Source organism: Protopterus annectens, chromosome 15.part0 (genome assembly GCF_019279795.1).
Source record: "Protopterus annectens isolate FY-2018-M chromosome 15.part0, PAN1.0, whole genome shotgun sequence".
Taxonomy (NCBI): Eukaryota; Metazoa; Chordata; order Ceratodontiformes; family Protopteridae; genus Protopterus; species Protopterus annectens.
This window is the reverse complement of record NC_056749.1, coordinates 23,919,960-23,942,686: the sequence shown is the minus strand read 5'-3', so window position 1 is coordinate 23,942,686 and position 22,727 is coordinate 23,919,960.

The following is a 22,727-nucleotide window of genomic DNA, read 5'->3' as shown; positions in this document are numbered from 1 at the left end:
CTAAAACTGACCACATTCAGAAGCATCCAAATAAGTGCATGTTTTAAAAAAAAAAAAATTACCGACTAGTTGTAACTTCATTTATCGAGTTTTTTTACACCTTTGCCTATAGTTATGTGCAGAGACTGAGTACCGAATGTTACCTGTGAGCAATTTTTTTTTTTATCAGCTTCATGTTTGGAGCCCAGTGCATGAATTGTATCAATCAAATTTCCAGCTTCAGGAAAAGGTCTGCAAAAATGTTGATATTAAGCCAAAATAATAACAAAATAAGTGTATTTTTGAATTATCTGTCAGTCTAGTGCTTGTGTGCATGCGCTTTATGTCTTTTTGAAAATGGAAACAGACAGTTGACAATATGACAGCAATTTACAGCTGACTTAAAATGCAATGCAATATCATTTCAGCTTAAAATTTCAAAGGGTGGTCTGAGTAATCATGGCCACAAAGGGCTAACATATCATCTAATCACAAAGCACTTTAAAACATTCACTGGGTGACAATGAAGCCCCCAGCCCATCCAATGTTTCATAGTTTGCAGAGTTTGAGGTTTCCACTGGTCACCTAATTCATGGTACAAACACTTTCTATTTTAAAAGTAACAAATGGTCTAGTCACCACACTGGGATCACAAAGAAAACTATCCGAATACAACCCCTCTTTTTCTTTACTTACAGTACATTCTCTATAGACATGAAAATATTACCAGTAAAGCTAGTAGTCAAACACCGAGTTAAAAACATACTCATGTAAAACCTTAGAAGAGCATTTCAAATAACTCTTCAATCCTTTTCAAAACCTGAGCAGTAAATTAAGGAAGGGCTAATACACACCTTGCAGGGAATACATGTAATAAAACAACAAATGGCAAGATGGACAGTGAGTGATTTACCTTGCCAATAAACTACATCTCTGGGTCCATCACACAAAACATGTAGTAAGAAAAATAACAACAGCATATAAAACAGCAAGATCAGGTATACAGGTTGCAGAAATGAGAAAAATCCCAGGATGCAAAAATCTCCCTTACCAGCCTCAGTAAGAAGCTGAGATCCCTCATAAAATCCTCCAAAGGTAGTTACGAAAATAAAACTGCCAAAGATTCCAAAGACAACCACAAGGCATTCTATAGCTATGTCAAGAATCTAAATGGCAATGCTCAGATCTGCTCTGAGCTACAAAAGAATGGCATTAAATATACTGATCCCAAGGATATTGTCAATATCCTGGTAGAAAGATTCATTGCCAACTTCACCCCCCCCCCTAAAGGGCCCATCTCAATACCGAAAGATTGCCAAATTCTGGTAATAACAGCCACACAGGTAAAAACTGCACTCTCCAAAGCTACAAATACAGAATCCATGGGACCAGACAACATCCCGGGCTGTGTACTACATGAACTACAAAATGAACCTGCACCTCACCTACGTATCATGTTTAATCATAGCCTCACCTCAGGCTTCTTGCCTACTGAGTGGCGCACAGCTACAGTTATCCCACTCCACAAGGGGGGATCCACCTTGGATCCTGAGAACTACCGCCCCCATCAGTCTGACGAGCCTGATCTGCAAGGCCATGGAACGTATTATCATGGAACTTATAAACAAAGACATTGGCACCCTTCAAACACTGGACCCCACCCAGTTAGGGCTCGTGAATGGCCGATCTTGTCTCCTGAACCTGATTGACTTCTTCTAATCAGTCTCCAGAGCTGTGGACGAAGGTAAGGCAGTCCATACAGCCTATCTGGACCTCGCCAAGGCCTTCGACACCATTCCCCACTCTGGAATCATAGATAAACTTATTAAGTTGGGCATTAATCCCTATGTCACTCGATGGGTTGCCAACTGGCTTACTGACAGAACCCACACTGTAAAAGTAGCAGATTCCAAATCCAGCTCCACACAAGTGACAAGTGGAGTACCTCGGGGTTCAATCCTGGGACTGCTCTTGTTTGGCATCTACTTCTCTGAAGGGACTCTGGCTAACAAGGTTCGCAAATGACTGCAAACTGGGAGCCATTATTGAATCCCCAAATGATGTGGATATTCTACAAATGGGCCTTACAGAAACAGATGCTTGTTGCCAGAGCCATGGGCTCAAGCTCAATGCCAAGAAATGTATAGTTATCCCGGTTCCCTATTAGAAGGCCGAAGGTGCATTCTTTCGAATGAGTCTTGGTCAAACTCAAAAGCCTGAAATGACAAAATATCGAAGCGGCTTTTAAGCAAATTCTTTCCCTGGGAAAGAATTTGCTTGGCCACTTCATTACTTTGCCGTTTTTGGCACTGTAGCGTGGTCTCAGAGTTGGTATATTTAAGTAGGGGGTGTGGGGGAGGGCACAGCCCCCCACATCGGGTGGTGTGGGGGGCAAAGCCTCCAACTTAAAGTAATGTTTAAAGTACGTTTTATTTTTTTGTTGTTGTTGTTGGAACAGCGATTTTTTTTTCCCCTAGGAAAAAAAATCGCTGTTCTGACAGTTCGAAATTGTAGGCTTTCGCTTACATAAGGTCGATTAATCACCGCTTGCTTTTTTAAGTGCTCGGTGATCTAATATAGACCCGTTATCCCCTTTGGGAAAAAACATGTACCCGTGAATTACCACATTCAGTGTTTAGTGTACTGCCACTAAAGTGTGATAAGAGACTTAGGGATACAGGTGGACAGTGGTCTCACCTTCGATAACCATATCGCCACAACAGTCAGGAAATCCTTCTATGTAGCACACCTCATCACTAAGAGCTTTTCATCCAGAAAAAAGGAGGTCATTGTCCCAGTGTACTCATCCCTCATTAGACCCATTATAGATAGAATACAACACCCCGTTTGGTATGTACCTCTCAAGACATCTGCAACAACTGAAAAGGCTGCAGAAATACCTCACTAAAAGAATCGCAGGCCTAAAGCAGATGCCCTATGCTGACCGTCTAAGACAACTCCAGCTATACTCTGTCACATATCGTCTACTCAGAGGCGATCTCTGCTTAACATACAAGGCCATGTCAAACCCAGAGCTGTTGGACATGGCACACTTAATGAAATCCCAATCCCTCAGAGCCACACGCTCCAGGGATCTAAACCTTGCCATTACAATGAACAAAACATGCTGAAGGGATAGGTTCCTGACCCAGAGACTCCCCAGACTCTGGAATAGAATACCCATACATGTCAAGCAGAGCACCTCCTTGGCCCTCTTCAAAAGGAATCTTGACGACTGGATGGGAGATAGGAAATTCACCCCTGGGATCAGGTCAGTCTCCCTGCTAGACAAGGGTCCAGGGAAGTAAATATTGTGGGAAGAAATAGTCAGGGAATTGTTATGGCTAGGCTTGTATAGGCCCTAGGGCCGATAGCCTAGTACTAACCTATGAACACGTCTGATATAATTGCTCCTCATTTCAGATTTACTAGAAATTACTACTACTGTGAAAACATCTTCTTATTGGTACACACTACAGAAGGTAAACAATTATGTATCTCCAAACACCATCATACTAGGGTTCATAAACTCAAATGCCATGGAACAACTAGTCACCATCCCCACAAGCATGGGATCAAAATGTTTCACTGTGTGATCAGAGATCATAAACTAATCTCGCTGGAGGTCCTCATCCGACCACAGTGAAAAACTTCTCAAAGCCGATTTCTGAGCCAGTGGTAAACATTACTCAAACCGCTGAATCACTTACAAATGCCTTCTACCAGCACCTACAGGACTGCATGGATCAGGCAATCCCAAACAAAACTAAGACTCTAGTCTGGTGGACCCCAGCCATAAAACAAGCTCTACAACAAAAGGAGGAAGCTACTACAAGATGATCATTATAAGTAAAAAAGCTCTGAGTCTCATAAAATCATCCAAGGCAAATTTTTCCCAGATATGCAGAAATAGTTCAAAAAAATGAAAAAAAAAGAACCTAAACACACATTGCTAAACACTGCTGGCTGAGGTTCAGTGCAAACTTTCTCCCCCCCCCCCAAAAGGAGATATCTATTCCAGAGGATTGTAGCCCCGAGAACTGCCCTCACTAAGGCAAAACACAGCATCCATGGGGCGGGATGGTGTCCAATTAAACCCACAGTTAGGACAGCTGTTTAATCTTAGCCTCACCTCAGGATGACAAGCCTTATCTGCAAAGCCATGGAGAGGATCATAATGGAACTCATAAATAAAGACATAGGGAACTTGCAGACTTTGGATCCAACCCAGTTTGGCTTTGTCAAAGTCAGATCCTGCCTCTTAAACTTGGTTGACTTTTCGAGACAGTCACCAAGGCCATTGATGAGGGAAAGGCAGTCCATACAGCCTACCTCGACCTGGCAAACACAATACCCCACTCAGGTATCATCGAAAAACTCATCAGCTTGAATGTAAACCCATACATCACAAGATGGGTTGCAAACAGAACCCACAGGGTCAGAGTTGCTGGAGCCATGTCAGACTCAAAGCCTGTCACAAGTGGTGTCCCACAGGGCTCAGTCCTGGGTCCACTCTTGTTCGGCATCTACTTTTCTGAAGTACAAGCAAACACAGGAGGGTTATGGCTGACAAAGTTTGCAGATGACTGCAAACGAAGGGCCTCACAGAAGCGGATAACTGGTGCCAGAGCCATGGCTAGCTACCATATAGGTGACAATCCACTGAGCAAAAGTCTTCAGGGATCTGGGGACCCAAGTTGACAGTAGTCTTACCTGATCATGAAGGGATTCACATCTAGATCAAGGGAGGTCATCGTCCCCTGTACTCATCACTCATTAGACCTATGATTGAGTACAATGCCCTGCTCGAATGTATCTGACCAGACACCTGATGCAGCTTGAAAGCCCAAAAAGTTTCCACAAAAAGATAAAAGGGGTCAAAAAATATGTCTTATGCTGCCCGACTGAAAGAACTCCAGCTTTATTCAGTCTCATACCGCGCTTCAGAGGTGACCTGTGCCTGACATATAAGGCCATGTCAAACCCAGATTTGATGAATATGCTTCACCTCAAAAATCTAGATCCCTCAGAACCACATTATAAATAGAGCGTGCTGAGGGACAGATTCATCACCCAGAGACTCTATGCTGTGGAACAAATGGCCTTGTTCAAGAGGAATCTTGACCAATGGATGGGAGAATATACCCCAGGGATTACTTCAGTGTCACTGCTTGACAGAGGCACAGAAAAATGATAGGCATAGTTTTTATTCAAACTAATAGGCTTATAAATGCCCTTGGGCAGATAGCCTAGTATGAACCTATGAACCTATGAACCTATGAAAAGTGAATTAGTAAGAAACGCTCTGATTGAAAAAAAAAAAAAAAAAAAGCAAAGACTTCATTCAATCGCGGAGAAGAAAGTAAAAAATAAAAAAAGAAAGCAGATTGGTCCAGCACACTATAATGGCTTCCTCTCAGACAGATGTACTATTGAGTGCCAGCATGAAAGTTAATTCAGTGCAGAGGTATTGTTCTGTTTTACAAACTCTGGAACTTAACTGCTAAACTCTGAAACCTAAGGAAGCCCTTACCAAAGCATACCAAAGCTATAACTACTTGCACATCACCAAGGAGCTTGATGTCACTTTTCCAGCAAAATAACTATTTGCTAACTGCCATCATACTGAAACTGAAATAAAACAATTACATGTAGTAGCACAGAGATACAGTGGACTACATCAGTGAAAAGTAACAAACAATACCATTCAGCCCTGTTAATATTTCTACACAAGTACATTTGTTTTAGAACTGTCTATCTTAGCATATATGGAATAAAGGGAGGGGGGTAGCAGGAGAGATGACAATTTTCAGCTGACAACGAAACTCTGCACTTGCATTACAAAACAAAATTTTTACATAGAAGTAATAAGGTAAGCAGATTCTCTCCTCTACATTATTTCACTGTGACAGCCTAAGCCTCGTTAATGCTTCTGTCCTGCATATTGTAAACTGTTACTGTAGGCATGTAACTTTGGAAATATTGCCTTATAAAACGTGCTGTTTTCTTGGCTGAATCTTAAAAAAAAGTCATTGCAGCACAGCACCTCACTCATATTGAGCGTAAAAAGATTATTCAGCAAGCATCGTCATGGTAAATGACTGCCATCCTCTTCCTTCATAACCTCATACAAACATTGCGCAACATGAATGTTGCAGTCTGCTGCTGGCCTCCGCCCTTACTTTCACTCATACTGCCCTGTTCCCCTTCAGTTTGTTGTCCACTCATTTCTGGCCATAGTTGCTTATTATCATCACCCTGCATGGCAAGTCAAAAGCACTGACAAATCTTTGTGTGTTTCTTTTTTTTTAATACATACATAGATTACATCAATGGGTTGCGTGATATGCATTATACACACCTATTTGCTGTTTGTGAAACTGTCCTGCAGTGGGTACCTTTAGCCTCCCTTGCACACTCAAGTTTCTTCACTGTCACATAACTGCAACTAAATTTTACTCATCTAAATTTCCAAATCTACAGTCTCAAGTTATTTAATATATTTGTTTACTTACTTATATTTAGTTTCTGAGACAGAAAAGTGTGGAGTGCCATTTTTAGTGGAGTCCTTACACAAGGAAATACAGCAATACAGAAACAGTAATACAAACGTTTCACAAAAGAGTTGTGTACATCGGTCTAGGTAGAGTCAACATGTATTAAATATTACGGAAATATATAAACATGAACACATATAAATGGTGCTAATCATATGCATAAACGGTTTACTATTAAAAGTACGAAATTCAAAATAATTTCGTACTTAAATGTCGACAATGTCAAACTGCAGATTTGTGACTGTTCAGTTAGTTGTAAATCTGCAGTAATTGCCGAAAATGTCGAATTTTACATTTTATGGCAATTAATGACAATACCACCCTTGCCGTAAATCCCGACCTCCTACAACTAACAACCCATTTATGCAGGGGGCCCCCACACCTCCCCTAACTATATATTCCAACTCCGAGATCGCACTACAGTGAGGATAGAGATATATTTCCTAACCACACTGTACCGCAATCTCTGTACATCCCTTCGAACGTTTACATTTGAGAATGCACAGGATATTCACAAATATAACGTTCGAACATTTGGAATGTACTCATATGAACTATACGAACATCTGTAGCTCAAATAATTCATAGGCGTACATTCCGAAGTCGAGATATTAATAGTAAACCTGTATAAACATACATGTAGACGTACTAGTAAATGGTTGGAAGATGAGTACAAGGAGACAAAAATGGGAAATAAAAGGGGTGGGTTAGTAGGTTAGAAAAGGATTAAAAACAGAAAAGAAAAGGGAAGGTTACATGAAGTTATGCCACAGAGAGATTTCAAATGACTAAAAGATTGCATTTTTCAACTGTACTTTATTCCGGAAAAGACATTAGCACAATGCAAACACTTAAATGCACAGAATGTTTCAACAAAGGCGAATCTATGTGACACTGCAGGGATAAGGGAAAGCCCCTTACTCTTATTTACGGAAACTGCTACAGGCAATGTATGTCACAAGTTACAACACTGCTTTGCAAACAGGATAAAGTATTTAGGGAAACACGTTACGAAGCAGTCCTTAAATAGTACATACAAAACAATTTGAATAGTTAGATACTAACCATACAACAAGGAGATCAAGCCATAATGCCTGAAGTTTGTACAATGACGTGGTCAGTGTTTGCAACCGTTCCAGGTTTGACTCTCTCTCTGACACCACTTCCTTGGTATGTGACAGCAAATGTTCCAAATTCATTCCTGAAGATGGAGACTTGTAGGTGCTGTGCATCAACTAATTAACTAGTGCTTAAGATATAAACATCAATAAACACTTGTAAATACACACACACACACAAACACATGTGTGTATATATGTATATATGTGTGTGTGTGTATATATATATATATATATATATATATATATACATATATATATATATATTTAAGAAGAAAAAAAAATATATATATATATATATATATATATATATATATATATATATATATGGATTCACTTCGAAAGCTTGAAATACTGAAATGTTGAATTTCTGTATCTCGAGCTCAAGAAGCCGAATCCACATAATAGTGAAAGTTTAGAAGCACGAAATTCAAAACCTCGAATAACGGAGGTTTTGAATTTCGTGCTTCTAAAGTTCCGCTACGATGAAGTATTCAGGTAAGTGTGTGTGTTAAGCGGTTTGGGTAGGGGCTGTGGTGTTTGTCAGTGTGTTTTATTGCTGTGATGTGTGTGTGCGAGGAGAATGTAGCTTGTGTGGTGGTATTTTGTGTGTGTTTGTATGTAGTGCGACCTCGGAGTGAGAATATTTAAGTAGGCTGGGTGTGGGGGGGGGTGCAGCCCCCCACATAGGGGTTGCAGGGTGGCTTGCCCCCCTATTTTTATGTAGTAGAGTGATTGTGTGTGTTTGTGTGGTGGATGGTGTGTGTGTGTGTGTGTGTGTGTGTGTGTGTGTGTGTGTGTGTGTGTGTGTGTGTGTGTGTGTGTGTAAAACCGTGAAATTCAAAACTTCCGGTATTCGAGGTTTTGATTTTCGCGGTTTTTAGTTTTCGTTGTTTTGTGGATTGTACTTCTTTGGCTCGAGATACTGAAATTCGAGATTTCATGATAAAATCTCATGATATGTTATATTTTACAATTAGTGTGAGATAAAATCTCAACAACATAATGTACATTTACACCCTAAGATACATACAAAACAATGTGCACATATACAAATGTGCAGAAACCTACAATAAAAAGCAGTGTAAATGTAAGTGTTCAGAACTATCTACGTATCACTAAATATACTACTGTGAATGGTTACATATGAAGCTACCACTGTACAAATAACTATTGTACGTTTTCATTTGTATTTAACTTAGTTGTAGTATAGGTTTAATTGAAATGTAATCATTAAGTCCAGGATGTCTAGCAGCATCAGTAAATATTTGCAAAATAGTTTCTGTCTTTCCCAAAAGGGCCTTAATATGGCCACCACGTGGTCCAACAGTAACCTGATCAATAATCGCAAATTTAAATGAATGTACAGCCCCATATAGATCTATATGTCTATATAATGCATTACTTGTATCTTTGGTTCTAATACTATACAGGTGATCATAAATACGTTTCTTGAACTGTCGTTCAGTCTTACCTATATAGCATGCGGGGCATGACATGCACTTCGCTAAATTGATGACATACTTACTATTGCAGTTACCATACCTAAAGTGTATGCAAGTCCTATTGGTATTGTCCAACTTCACCCCGTCAATGTCCAAAATCACAGAACGTTGTTTATAACCACATTTGTTTGTGTGTTTACTCAGATTATTTCTAATTCTAGCTAAGGGTCCTAGTTCAAATGATTTCTTTAAATTAGCTTCCATTTTGTGGACAAACGTGGGGCCATAACCAAGAATATTCCTGACCTCTTGAGGTCACATGACTAGCTCTTCCATATTGCCCCTTTACTATTTTCTTTTTGTGACTGATTGGGTGTCACTACTGAAATGTAAAAATGAGATGGAACAGGTCTCCTTTCTAAACATTTGAGATATAAAACTTCTTTCAAACTTTTCGATTGTTATATCCAAGCAATTTAATCTTTGGCTATCAACATGGTGTGTAAATTTTAAAAAACTAACAATGTTACAGATATATAATATAAGAATTATTTTAGTCTATCCCCTGATTCATTCCAAAAAATGACTATATCATCAAGGAACCATCTACATAATAACCAACAGTTTTTAAAATGGGAATCCAATACAAATTTGTGCTCCCAACACATAAGAACTTAAATTGTAAATCATTATAACTTACCCTTTGTTATAAATGCCAGCATGACTAGCTATAATTTTGTAAATAAATTTGCATTTTTTTTATTGTTTGTTTATGAAAAATGTTATAATAAAAACAGTGTTTTTATCTGGCTGACTAAATGTACATATTTATTAAAAAGAATTCTGAATGCAGGTTGTGCCAGTCAGCTGACCTTGAGGGATGTCATTGTGAGCCAGAGCTGAAAGGAATGGAATGTCCACAGCAGCTGTTTGTTTACTTTTCAAAAGTCTAAAATGAGAGAGTAGAATTCTCGTTTTGTTTGTGTCTTTCGGCTTTTCCCGGTTAGGGGTCGCCACAGTGGAACTCTGGTCCACTAATGACTGGCAGTAGATTTTTTACGTGCCGAGTTTGCCAGCCCTGATGCACAACCTTCAACAAAGGTACGCCCATTCACGCATGTCTCCAAACAGAAGACGCTCTAGCTGAGAATCGAACGGCACAACGTCTTGCTGTGAGGCGACAACGCTACCGCAGCACAGCTGTAAAAGCCGGTGCTGAGTTAAAGTTCAGTTGCATCAACAGTTCCGAAGTCAGTGAATGTTTTCCAGATCAGCATTTATCAATCAGAGTTCTTCAGAGCTGTTCAGCAGAAATAATAGGATTTGCTATTCCACTCGCTGAGGACAGAACAACAGCCTGAAGAGTGGACATATATTCTTATCTCGCTCTGCAGAAATAAAAGTATCATCTTGCCTTGCTGACGTAATTACATTAGACAGGGACAGTTAATCTTTAAACAGTTGGGAAGTTACAGTTAGTCAAAGTTTTTCCTTAAGTCACTGTGAAACCCATCCTTCAGTATTTTCGTAATTCCTGTATGTGAAAATATGTAGTTTACTGAAATCAGTTAATCAGTGTATTTATGTTTTAAATCATTTTTATTTATTATATATTTTACTACTTTTTATTGTTGCTGGTTATTGAGAAGGTACTTTTGGTAATCTGAGAGTGTTTACGTTTATTGTGATAACACCAGGGCCTTACTGCTTGGATTGACACGATATCATATACATCTATTTTACCCAATATAATTGAACACCCCTTTTGAAGAGTATTCGGGTATTTTTACTGGTGGCAGCTGTTACCGTGTAATTTGGGAAAGAGGACATAACACATATACCTGTGCCAGTTTTTTCCAAGAGTGTTTGTGCGTGTGAATGTCAAATATTTAAGAGTGAGTTTGTCAAATGCCTAGAGCTGTGACACAGTCTCTGCAGTGGTTGGTGTGAAGACTCACTTGGGGACCTGGAGTGAAGCATATAGTCCAGTCCCAGGTTTGGAGCCTGTTCCTGGTGTACCCTTAGGGGAAGTTGTGTTTTTCTATCCCTGCTTTCAGTGACAATCCATTACTGGACACAGTGATGAGGAGTGAGGCTCCTTTGTTACTGCCCTGAGTTTTAGTAAGGGGGTTTTCACATTATTTAGTACCAGCAGTGTGGGATTTTAATTGAGCTTTAGTAGCCTCTGGGTAGTTGTCACTGAGGTGTGCACTCTCAACTGCCATAAGATAAACATGCATAGTTTAAAAAATTAGAACTGTTGTGAAATGAGTCAGTTTAGTCAGCAAGGTTACTTGCCCCCCCCTGCAAAAACATATGTCGTATAGAAGTTTGATTTACATCAGCTCCTATACGGCTATCACATGCCATTTTTGGCAACAATGTTGACTCAAATGTGTCAATCATTTGGGGCGACACTGTGTACGTTCGAAATGTTTGGTTTCTGTTTAACTTTTCATTATTTCGAACGGCAAATGTTTTGTCTTTCGAAATAACGATAGTAAATCTATATAAATATTTATTTTACCCAATATAACTGAGCACCCCTTTTGAAGGGTAAAGGGGTATTTTGATTGTTGGCAGCTGTTACCATGTAATTTGGGACAAAGGACATATCAGGTAAATCTGTGACAGTCTTTCCCAAGAGAGTTTGTATGTGTGAATATCAAATATTTAAGAGTGAGTGTGTCAAATACCTAGAACTGTGACACAGTCTCTGCAGTGATTAGTGTGAAGACTCACTTGGGGACCTGGAGTAAAGCTTATAGCCCAGTCCCAGGTTTGGATCTTGTTCGTGGTGCACCCTTAGTGGAAATTGTGTGTTTCTATCCCTGTTTTCAGTGATCCTCCCTTACCACAGACAGTGGTGAGGACTGAGGCTCCTTAGTTACTGCCCCGGGTTTAAGTAAGGAGGTTGTCACAATACATATTATTGCAATAGGCCAGTACTGTCATGTAGTGTATTATATGTACTCTCTCCGAGGACAGTAACATCATAAATATACTGCATTACAGACGCTCAGCCACCAGTCAAGTACTGATTACTTTATGACAGGTACTCAATACCCATGGTCCTGTTCTACCACAAACTGCATTAAGTGTACTCTGCCCATTGGCCTGTTCTACCACAAACTGCATTAAGTGTACTCTGCCCATTGGCCTGTACTACTCATCCCACAGGCCAGCACTGTCACATACTCTTTTGACACTGTATTCTCTGGCGCTTGGTGCAAAGGATTAAGGAGCTATTAACAAGCTGCTTCCTGTGGTCTAGAGTTTGATTCCTTCAACCTCCGCTGCCTAATACAATTCTGAGCAATTCACTTAACCAGTGCTTATGACCAAGTCTGAAAAAGGTCCACAGAGATCACTTTTCTACCCCAGTAAACAAATGCACAGAAAACAAATAAACTACATTATACATACTAGCTGCTAGACAACTACTTCCACTTACTGTATTACAAGTACTCGGGCCACTTCCTCTAAACACTGGTATCCAGTACTGATGCATTCTTTATTTTATATAGGAACTCGGGCATGGCCTAGTAGTGATGTACACAATATTAAAGGCTGTCAGCCCACAGCCAACACTGCTTCTGCTGCTAAAGGCATTTAAGGAACTCAACCTGTAGCACAGACCTGCCAGATACAGACTTCCAAGATCTCACTCCACAGTGGATAAGATTGGTTAAACCATTTCAAAGCAGCAGTTTAGATTCATTTAAGAATGGACTCTCAAACTTTTCAGCTTGGAAATAAACATTAAACATGTGAAACTACAAGAAAATATTAAAAGTCAAGATTGAATTATGTTTCAGCTGCACAGCTTCTATAAAGTATTAATCAGGATATTATGTAGATATAAGTAAATAATTTATCCAAAGTGCGTCAATGATTGCTGTCCAACAATTCTCCATTGACAGTTATACATACTGCTTAGTCTTATAACATTGTAAACAGAGCGAAAAAAGTGTACACTTCAACAATAAAGTACAAGTTACAAAATGTATCCTTTGCACAGGAATACATGGACCACCAGCAAGTTAAGCAGTTCCATATCTCACCATTGAACATACAGGGAAGAACATATGCAGTGATGTATGTACAAAAACTTTTCTGCATGCTAGAAAATAACACCGTTTTTTACTTTACGTTGTATGATGTTGCAAGAATGGCACATTGCTCACTAACCAGGCATTAAATGTAATACTAACACAGAGCTCTATATTGTTTGTTTATTTAGACTTTCTTAACCAGGTTAGTCACACTAGGCCAGTGGTCTATTTTCAGGGAAGACCCAGGGTGATAATCATATTGATTAGGGGAAATTTGGAGAAGGCACCAAGGAATTTGCCTTATTATTTACTTCTGTGAGTGGGAGCCATTTTGGAGGAGCACTTCCTGTTTCCATTCCAGGTGCAGAGGTGGCCCAAAGAAACAGGGAGACAGATGGAGACAGAAGGAGAAGCAGTGGTGAAAGGAATGAAGGAGAAAGCAAATATGGCAGAGTGTGTGTGCAGGATTCCGAGGAAATGTTTCAAAGAAAGCTGTGTGATGGAGAGGAGTCAGCAAATGATGGATGTACAATTACAACCCTCCAGTCGGGAGGACTTAAAGAAATGGTGGTGCAGAGTGAGCCAGAAAATGAAGGAGATTTTCTTGGTGATACATTATGGAAAAAATACAAAAGGAGGATGCAGAGATAATCCTGAAGAATAGCGGTAAGACGGAAAAAACACATGCAGAGACAGTAAAAGAAGGTGAAAGTGGAGTAACAGAAAATAAGGCAGAAGAAAACGAAAAACAGAAGTACGTGCTAAGGATTCAAAGTAAAGAAGACAGAAATGGACAAATATGAAGTGTGGGACAATTTAACAGCTCCTTTGGGTGTAAAAGCACATGAGGTAAGAGCATTTATTCTTATTCACAGACACATTTTGTGACATTATAAGTGAGACTGTTTTCTCAATGGAAAAGTTTATTGGAGAATATGAAAAAAGAAAGACTGTTACCCATGGAATCCTTACGTGATAAAAGCATTTAATAGGGAAACAAAAAAGAAGATCCATGTACAAGTTTCGAACAGAGGTAGAAAGAGAGAGTTTGAAAAGACATTTGAAAGCTTTATGTAAAGCACTGGATGTTGCAAAAGTTTATGACAAAAAGGGTTTATGGACTGGTGGCTAGGACTGTAATATTGTATTTAAAAAAAAAAAAAATATATATATATATATATATATATATATATATATATACACATACACACATCTACCCAGCATAATAAATGTGGAGGGGAATAGAGTGCTGGAAAATACTGAAAACAACCCAAAACATGGTGTGTGCGTGTGTGTGTGTGTGTGTGTGTGTGTGTGTGTGTGTGTGTGTGTGTGTGTGTGTGTGTGTGTGTGTGTGTGTGAGCGCGTGTGTGTGGAAAGGACATTTGATAAGTAACTGTGACAACAGAAAATGTTATACTTGTGAGGAAGTGGGACCTGATGCAACAAATGTAAACTGAAATGTTATAAATGTAACAACATTGGACATTTATGGATGGACTGCAAAAATGAAAACAGCAGTAAAAAGAAAGAGAAGAAAGTGGACAAAGAAGACATTTTAGAAGTATTAGAAAAAACATAAAAAGTACATTGAGAATGTTCTGAAATAAATGATGACTGATACAAACTGGAAGGTACTTTGTTTGTGTCTTTCGGCCACAGCAGAACTCCGGTCCGCTAATGATTGGTAGTTGATTTTTACGTGCCGAGTTACCAGCCCTGACGCACAACCTTCCACGAAGGTACTCCCATTCACGCATGTCTCCACGCAGAAGACGCTCTAGCTGAGAGTCTTACTGTGAGGCGACAACGCTACCGCAGCACCACCACCGCGGGTGGGTAGTACAAGGGAAAAAAGAATTCTAGTGTTAAAAGGGCAAAGACAGAAAAAGAACATTTAAAGGGATAACTACAAAAGAAAAAAGAAAGGAAATGGATGAACAAGAACACATCCAGCTAAATATTGGTTCATGGTATAATGGTTAAGGTGTTTGACTCACAGAGGGAAAACCGGCCAGGCTTAAATAGCCTGTAAGAAAGCTAGCCTGGTAATTAGCTATGAAGTTATGAAGCCATGACTCTAAAGAAAAGGGACATGGAAGCTTTAGAGTGCTTTCTGTAAATGTGAATAGTATTAATAATAAACGAAGAACAGAAATTTGGAGTTCATAGGATCATAAGTTCATAGGTGTTTACTAGGCTAACGACCACAAGAGCCTTTTTAAGCCTAGTCATGCATCCCAAATCTCTGACAAGTTCTGATACCCTTGATAAGTGTAAGCATGGGCCTGGGAGATGAACCATTTACAGGTTACCTGTGTCCATTAGAGACATAGGTAACAAACCAGGGATGAATTTCCAGTTTCCCATCAATTGTTCAAGTTGCACTTGAATTGGGTTAGGGTGGAACTCTGCTTCACATGGATGGGGAGCCTGTTCCATAGATGGAGTAACCTCTGGGATACATACCTTTCTCTCCAGCAGGTCCTATTTATATCACAGGCAAGGTTTAAGTCTTTAGAATGGGTAATTCAGGCAATTCTGGTGCTGTTTGTTTTGTGGATATGCACGAGGTCCATCACAGTGGGACATGACAATGCCCTGGATGCCAGGCATGGATCTTCCCTCAAAAGCCTGTACGAGACAGAATACAGGGACAGTGCCTTGAGGTGGTCTGCATAGGACATATTACTTACGTCCTACATTCTTTTAGTGAGAAACCTCTGTGGACGTTCCAGTTGTTGGATATGCTTGGTTAGGTACATACCAAAGGGAGCATTGTACACAATGATAGGGCTGATGAATGCCCAATACAGTGGAACAATGACTTCCTTGGACTTAGATGCCATACCTTTGTTTATAAGTTGCACAACATAGAATGATTTCCCCACCACTGTAGACATGTGTTGATCAAAGGCTAGATTATTATCTATGTGTGTCTCTAAGTCCCTGACTACTGGGTCAACTTTAAGGGGTGTGTTGCCAATATGATAGTTACCAGGGATGGATGACTTCCCAAAGGATACTATTATTCATTTCGTGGCATTTAATTTTAGTCCATGGCTCTGACACCAGTTGCTTGTCTGTGTCAGCCCCTCCTGGAAAACATTTGTTTCAGTGTGAGATTAAATGACAGCTCCTAATTTGCAATCATCTGCAAATTTAGTCAGCCAGAGACCACTGACATTGGCCTTGACTTCTGAGAAGTAAATGCCAAAAAGGATCAGTCCAAGGACTGATCCCTGAGGGGCTCCCCTTTTTTCTGGAATCTTTGTAGAGGTGGACTCCCCAATTCTAACTCCCTGGGTCCTGTCTGTGAGCCAGTTAGCTATCCACCGGGTGGCATATGGGTTTGTACTTAACCTCTTGAGTTTGTCAACAATGCCTAAGTGGGGTATTGTGTCAAATGCCTCTGCCAGGTCAAGGTAGGCAGTGTGAATGATTTTGCCTTCATCCATTGCTTTGGTGACCTCAAAGAAGTCCACCAGGTTGAGTAAGCATGAGCTGCCCTTGATGAAACAAACTGCGTCAGATACAGTGTCTGTGAGTTTACTATATCTCTATTGATCATCTCCATGACAGTTATTTTCATGGTTTTACATATAAGACTAGTGAGACTTATGGGTCTGTAGTTTCCTGGGTCTGTAGATGGCCCACCTCTGTGCAGAGGGATGACTGTTGCCTTTCTCCATTCATGAGGCACGAAGCCTGATTGGAGGCTACAGCTAAATATTAATTCCACAGCCCCTGATAGGTCATGTTTCATGCTACTTAGAAGGTTTCCTGGGTTATTGTCTGGACCCACTGATGCAGTATTCTTGGTCTTAGAGAGACCATTAAGGACGTCTTCCCTAGTGATAGTAGGGGAATTATATCTGATGACATTTCCTGAGGGAAGGTTGAGGGGGAGAGAGACAGAGAGGAGGAATGTTAGAGCTGAATTTATCAGCCATGAGGTTTGCTATATCTTCTGGCTGACTATAGGTGGCTCCATTTACAATGAGCTCTGCACACAATTGCGTATTGCCTTTGAGGTTACTGACATAGCTAAAGAATGCTTTGTGGTTGTTCTTGGCCTGGGAGGCCAAATTTACCTCAACTTTGGCTTTGGTAGACTTTATTTGTCATCCGAGTTGTATGTTTAGTTCGATGAGAGTGCTTTTATCTGCTGGGTGCTGCACCTCCTAATTTTTGTCATGATTCTTTTCCTCCTGTTATACAGGCAATTGATTTTTGAAATTCCACCACGGTGGCTTGTTTTTTGAGTTACTCCTGTATTTCTTCCTGGTGGGTACAGCTGCCTCTATGCAGCTATTAACATGCTTGTAGAGAGTTTCTGTGAACAGTTCTGCATAGGCAGCAGTGTTCTCAGGGCTTATGGGGGCTTGAAATTTTGCCAGGTTCTCACTTAATAGCAAGAGGTTAGCCTTAGAATAGTTCATGAATATTCCAGGTTTAGCTGGGGGGTCCAGGTTTTATTTTTACTTTAAAGGAAACCAGTTTGTGGTCGACCTTACCAGGGAAGACATTGCATTAGGACATGTGCAGCACTCTCCCATATTAGTGAGGACCAGATCCAGTATGGTTGTACCACTGATTGATGTATTGACTATCTGGTCGAGGGGGTTTGTGTTTACAAAATCCAGGAATCTCTGTGCATGTGCATTTGGTGTCAAATAGGATTCCCAGTTAATACTGGGGTAATTAAAGTCATCCATGAATGGCAGTGGGTTGGATGGTTAGGGTTTCTAATAGGTATAAATACATGGTATGGGTTTCCCGAGTCATAGAGGAGGACTTACAGCTTGCAAGGAAGTGGTATTGAATTTTACTTGTGGTGATTTGAACATGGTGCAGCTCAAGTGCATTCTCCTGCTTGACTAGCGTTGAAGTATATTTATTTGTGATATAAATAAGACACCTCCATCTTTAGTCCCTCCCTGTGAAGTAGCTGGCCTAAATGTGTGGAAGGCATTATAACCTTGCACTGTTCGTGTGCTCTCCATGGCTTTAAACCATCAAATGATTCATCACTTTACATTAAATCACATTCTGTCGAAACTCTAGAATGGGCTTTAACATGGGTTGTGCGGGGCATGCACTACAGCCATATATATTGTGTGTGTGTGTGTGTGTGTGTGTGTGTGTGTATATATATATATATATATATATATATATATATATATATATATATATATATATATATATATATATATATATATATATATATATATATATATATATATATATATATAGATATATAGATATATATATATATATATATATATATATATATATATATATATATACCATGTTTTTCATCATTGTACACTGACACTTGAGAATGATGCAGCATTTCTGCATTGTGCAGCAAGAATAGATGTTTTGCACAAAGCTTAGTGCATGTTGTCAGAGTAATTTGTATTGTATATATACCAAATTGTTGAGCAAGGGTGATGTCATTGTAGCAAGTTTTGTTTGTGTGTTGCGATGTTCTAAACAGACCAATCAATTATTCATATGGGCTCCAGCTAGAGCATTCTTTATGAATTGTTAGAAGTGAATTTTGATGCAGCTTTTAAACCCCATTCTGTTGTATAGCAAATGTGGTGAAGGAGACATGCTGTAGGTAGTTGGAGAATTAACAGTACAGTGGTACAGGATTACAAAAAGATTGGTGGTTTGTACATGGTATGTTAACATAAATATTATATATGGCTAAAGTGAGAGAATCCGTCACCATGCTTATAGGACTTGTTTGAGAAGAGATTCCTTAAGGGGAAGACTGTTACTGGATAATGGTGGTTTTCATACCTCTCAACTGGCCCCGAGTTTTGTTGAATGTCCCTGGTTTTGTTGCATATTTTTGCCCTGTCCCTTGTGAAAGTTTCAAGTTTCTGGTAAATTCTTGAGCATTGCAGTCAGTCAGTAAAGCTGACATTAGAGTTTCCTGCTTATTGCACAGGAAATGTGTGTTGTTGCATACTGTTAACTTTTTAAGCGGATTAAAGTAATACTTCAAGATTGTCCCTGCTTTTGAGCATTTTTTCACCATTATTTTTGGTTGTATCCAGAATTCTTGAGCAATATGTGCTTCTTTTTAGGAGAACCTTATTTGTGACTCTAACATAACTCTGTGGCGAGACAGATTCGTATCCCAAAGGCTACCTCGTCTGTGGAATACATTTTCCATCCTCATAAAATGAAGCCCATCCCTCATTTTCTTCAAAAAGAATGTGGGTAAATGCATGGGAAACCATAAGTTCATTCCTGGGGTGCTGCCCATGTCTGTTATGGACAGAGGCAGTCTGTAAAATAACTCGGGGCCTTAACACCCAAAGACCCACTACCCTGGTACTACCCCATCCCAAGGTATAATATTGTCTTATCCTGGGTATTATTGGCTTGGCTTTAAAGACTCTTGTGCCATTAGCCTAGTAATCACATATGAATCTGAGTCATTTTGAGTGAGGCATCAGTGACAGTTTCACTTCAACTCAAGCCATTTATTTCCATGTGGAAATAAGATTGTTGTGCACGGAAGCTTAGTTGTTTCAGTAAGTGGTAGTCAGATGACTGTCCAGTGATGTGGTGTTTGCTGCTTGGACTAAATTGGAGGTGTTGGTAGGTCAAATCTGGGTAGTCAAGAGGAGTCTGTATTTTTTGTTGTGACATCAGCACTCTTTTTCCCAGAGGTGAGAGTGAGCACTGGTAAAAGAGATCTGTTAGTGGTTAAGAACCCAGACATTTGCTTTTCTTTGAAAATCCTTGTTAGACTCCTGGGTGTTCAAGACTTGTACATTTTCTTTATTGGGTTTTGGGGTGGGAGGGTGTTGTTAATACATGCTTAGCCAATAACCAGAGGGTGACCAAGGCTCTCTGAAGTACATAAGTGTAATGTGGATACTTTCTGTTTATTCAGCTGAAGTAGCCTAAGAGGTGATATAGAAATTGAACTTGTGCTAATATTGTCCTAGTCAAGATCTTGCTGTTGGAGAAAGGGAAGCAACCACATATTGAGCATTGGGGTATCTATACTAAGGAGAGGGAGGACTGGTCACTTATGTCGATCCTCAATGTCATGAACTTTTTCCCTTCATAGTTGAGGAGGTGCTGCTTTGGTCCCAAAGTTTTGGAATGTAGGTTCTCTAAATGGGTAGCTAACAGTCAGTAGGTCTCTGCCTATTTACTGAATAGCTTGCCTGCCTCTGTATTTTTTTTCCATTTGTTGGAGAGAGAAGACAAGATGTGGTGGCATAACTCTTGGTGCTGTAGCTTTATTTTGTTTTTATGGAATACATTGGCTGAGAGACCAGTTGATCAAATACTTAGAGGAGGAGGAAATGGGGAAGTTGGTTTATTCATATGGGTAGCATGCCCACAAAACAAATAGCACCAGAATTACCCATTCTAAAGACTTAAAGCTTGCCTGTGATAAAAATAAGACCTGCTGGAGAGATAGATATGTATTCCAGAGACTGCCCTGTCTATGGAACAGGCTCCCCATCCATGTGAAGCAGAGTTCCTCCCTAACCTAATTGAAGTGCAACTTGGACAATTGGATGGGAAACTAATTCAACCCTGGTTTGGCACCTATGTCTCTAATGGACACGTAACCTGTAAATGGTTCATCTCTAAGGCCCCTGCTTACATTTATCAAGGGTATCAGAACTTGTCAGAGATTTGGGATGCATGGCTAGGCTTAAAAAGGCCCTTGTGGTCATTAGCCTAGTAAATGGCTATGAACCTATGAACCTATGTCTCAGTGACTACACAGATATCAGCATTCTCTTGCATAAAGAGAACTTCTAGGGAGTGGAGGTTTTTGTTAAGACTCCTAGCATTGAGCAGTAATACCTTTAGATTTTCTTAGTTTTGATTTGCTATATCGGAAGTACTTTCAGTTTGGCATTGCCTAAAAAAGGCACTATGGGGGAAGACAATGTTTTAGCTAATATTTGAAAGCTTAGAGGGGAGAGATGTAGACCAGCCCTGGTGAAGCAGCATGGTCTGTTGACCATCTCCTTCCATGCTGACATACTGCACCCCCACCCCCTTAGAATGACAGCAGAAACTAAGCCAATTATTAAAGTCAAACATTTTTTGTTCACATTGTGGTATCATCCTTGGAGAAGGCAAAATGCTGCTCAATGCCAGGCTCATACCAGCCTGAGACACACATTCAGAGACCTCCATGATGTCTCTCTTCATAATAGTCTAGGGAGGTACATCTCATAGGTGCATAGGTGTTTACTAGGCTAATGACCACAAGGGCCATTTTAAGCCTAGCCATGCATCCCAAATCTCTCACAGGTTCTGCTATATTTGATTAGTGTAAGCACGGGCCTGGGAGATGAAACATTTACAAGTTACCTGTGCCCATTACAGACATAGGTGCCAAACCAGGGATGAATTTCCGGTTTTCCATCCAATTTTCCAAGTTGCACTTTAATTGGATTAAGGAGGAACTCTGCTTCACATGGATGGGGAGCCTGTTCCATAGACAGGGTAGTCATTGCGACACATACCTATCTCTCCAGCAGGTCCTATTTACATCATAAGCAAGGTTTACGTCTTTAGAACAGGTAATTCTGGTGCTGTTTGTTTTGTGAATATGCAGGAGGTCCATCAGAGTGGGATCTGCAATGCCCTGTATGCCAGGCACAGATATCCCCTCAAAAGCCTATAGAACATGGAATACAGGGATAGTGCCTTGAGATGGTCTGCATTGGACATATTACTAATGCCCTGTATTCTTTTAGTGAGGAACCTTTGTGGACATTCTCTGGTAATTTACATGTGATGTAGATGTAATTTTACTAGAAGACACAAGATTTTTAACAAATATAGAAAGATTACTAACAGAGAAACTATGGGAGGATAGATAATCTGGAATTTTGTAAATAAGAGATGTTCTGGAATAACTGTGTTCTATAGAAATACAATAAAGATATTAGATGTAACTTTAGCAAAAATGAGAAGATTAACCTTCGTAAATTTAAAATGGAAAGAACATGTCTATAGAATTATAATATATGCTTGTACTATGCAAAGAAAAGGAAAACTTATTTAATCAGATTTTAGACTATGTAGTGATAAATATGACTATTATAATAACAGGAAACTTTATGGCATAAAAAGAAAAGAAATTATATAAGCAAATATTAGAAATTATTAGATGTGGTAAGTTAAAACTTTGGGACAAAAATTCATTGACTTTTAAAGGGGTATGCATAAAACTGAAACAGATCATTTTACAGTATCAGAAGGTCTAGTTATAGGAGAAGGGAAATAGGTGAAACAGGGTTTTCTGATCATCTTGCAATATGGCTAGAGATATAAGAAAACAAGGAATACATAAATAATAGACAAATGAATAAAAAGCTAAACGAGAAAGCATGGAACAAAAAAGGAAAGAGATAAGTAGTACAATTATGGAAATAAATGATCTGAATGTTGGGTGATATTTAAAGAAAAATATAAAAATGTTTTTACAGTGGCAATATGATGTGTGAAAAGTAGGGAAATGAAAATATAAAAGAACACATAACAATGCATTGGAAGATTTAGAAT